The sequence below is a fragment of the Oratosquilla oratoria genome, chromosome 39 (genome assembly GCF_046742065.1).
Source record: "Oratosquilla oratoria isolate Oo_2021 chromosome 39, ASM4674206v1, whole genome shotgun sequence".
NCBI classification, from domain to species: Eukaryota; Metazoa; Arthropoda; class Malacostraca; order Stomatopoda; family Squillidae; genus Oratosquilla; species Oratosquilla oratoria.
This window is the reverse complement of record NC_134815.1, coordinates 42,828,790-42,831,289: the sequence shown is the minus strand read 5'-3', so window position 1 is coordinate 42,831,289 and position 2,500 is coordinate 42,828,790. Positions and strand designations below refer to the sequence as shown.

General features: G+C 40.6%; 1 protein-coding gene across 1 annotated transcript in view; it reads left to right on the top strand.

Moving 5' to 3' along the window:
* Positions 1-2,500, top strand: part of LOC143020377 (uncharacterized) — an 11,269-nt gene that overhangs the window by 74 nt on the left and 8,695 nt on the right. The window lies entirely within an intron of this gene.

Sequence of the window (2,500 nt, the reverse complement as noted above, 5' to 3'; positions counted from 1 at the left end):
GTGCTCAGTGACGCGCCCGGTATATATAGGAAAACATGAAAAAAATCATATCAACTGATTTGATCTTTAGCGAAGGAAAATTATATTGTAAAATTGAAAATGGAACTCGTTGTGCTTCTGGCCAAAGAGTGATTTCCTTGTTTCGATTTTTTTTTTCGTGGTGAAAAATTAAAACGAGATATTTTAGTGCTTGAAATCAAGAAAAATGTATGAGTATTTTCTAAAACGGTTGGATGCAAAAAAATCATCAACAGCTATGACTTTGATATCTGTATAATCTGAACATCATCTTATTAAACGTTCCAGTATTTCGTTTTCACAGTGACTCCGATTACATAATAATTCAAAATTTAATTCCGTGCGTTCTATCCTAGTATTTTTTTTTATCAAGTAACTTAATTTACAGCCCTTTGTCTCACATGGCATAATTGGAAGCGTGCGGTTCTGGTACATTCCACGTCGCGGGTTCGAGTCCCACACTTCCCTTCGATTCCTAGCAGTCACCGTTCCCAACCCCAACAGTCCTCAAAACGCATAATAGGGACAAAGTGACGGCTTCGGCCGCAACTACGCGCCCTCTGGCGTATGCTTATCTCTTTGACATCACATATCTTGCCTTCATTTCCATTCCCTTTTCTGTATGAATGTTTTTCTATATATTTCTCTCTCCCCCGCACGCTCTCTCTCTCTCTCTCTCTCTCTCTCTCTCTCTCTCTCTCTCTCTCTCTCTCTCTCTCTCTCTCTCTCTCTCTCTCTCTCTCTCTCTCTCTGTCTCGCTCTGTCTCGCTCTCTCTCTGTCTCGCTCTCTCTCTGTCTCGCTCTCTCTCTGTCTCGCTCTCTCTCTCGCTCTCGCTGTCTTGCTCTGTCTCGCTCTCGCTCTGTCTCGCTCTCGCTCTGTCTCTCTCTCTCTCTCTCTCTCTCTCTCTCTCTCTCTCTCTCTCTCTCTCTCTGTGTGTGTGTGTGTGTGTGTGTGTGTGTGTGTGTGTGTGTGTGTGTGTGTGTGTGTGTGTGTGTCTTCCTCTCTCTCTCTTCCTCTAGCTCTCTCTCTCTCGCGTGAAGCACATTGAACAAGTGACTTCTTGTCCAACTAAGAGCTTTGAGAAATGACATCAACACTGACTGCAGGTTGACCTCAGGTGAATAGGATCGTCTGGCGGCAGCACAAGAAGAGGCAGTAGCAAGAGAGAAGCCAAACTAAATTAATAATGATTCGGTTTAACGTCTGTAGTGTCCTCTTAGCACGAACTCACCCACCGTCATGCGGCCTCGAACAACCTAAATGTGTGGGGCTTCTTTCGGTTGAATAAAGTCGGTTGGAGACATCTACAGTGAGAGAACAAAGCCTTAGGACAAAACTTGGATGCTGCGTCTGTTTGTTCGTCTTTATTATTCAGTTTATATTTTGATCGCTTCAAATTTTCTATACTTTGGTGGTTATATTTGTTTAACAAAATTTTCATGATTTGTAATTTTGGAATACTCATCTTAGATGAGGTAATTTTTTTGTATATTTTTCTTCTTCTAAATTTGTCTCCTCCCATGCACGTCCGTCCATCTAGACACTAGCAACGAATTATTTTTCCTAGATTGCAGGCACTGGAATCACCTCTAACCCTCAAATATGAAACCAACACAAAAGAATAAAAATGCCAGAAAACATAACATCTAGCACGGAGACTTTGTGTTTACTCTGGAAAATGGATTGGATAAAATGGTCGAAACCTGGAAACAATGTAGTGGTCCTGACAGGGGGAAGGGGGGAAGGGGGGAAGGGGGGGCCCTTGGTTCCCAGGGGGTGGGGAGTCTTACCAAAAGAGGTGGGGGGAACTGGGGAGGAATTTGTCAAGGGAGATATTCCGTACTAGGTAAGAACGTACTCCATACATATATACCAGATGCTGTACCATCATACACAGCCTCTGTGTGGGTTACTGACAACATAATCCATGTTTTAGTGACTTTAAGTAATATCAGTATACTCTAAAGATTGGAGGTTCATTTAAAAGAAATATGAAATGAACAAACTCTTGAGGTTCTTCGTCATTATATTATTTATTAATCTATATCTATTTATTTGTTTATTGATTTAATTATTTGTTGAATTATGTACTTGTTTATTATTTATTCCTTTATTTGTTAATTAATTAATCAATGAATGAATGAATGAATGAATGAATGAATTAGTTAATTAATCTATTTGTTCATTTATTTATTTATTTATTTTTATTTATTTTATTTTTTTCAAGAGTGGTCATAAAGTGGCTGGTTTAAGACTGGGTATGTCCGTCGGGGGGCACCCCGTGTGGGCTTTGACATTTCCATTTAGCTTAGAAACGGCCTTGGGACAAAAGGGATTAACGGTGAGTTTTACTTGTCCTTTTGGGACGTTAGTCCACAGGTAGTGGGAGAGCAAATTAATATTCATCCCCCGGAGACATAGAGACGGCCGTTAGTTGTCCTGAATGAGAGTGCCTGAAATTCGAGGAATTTCTATGCGCAG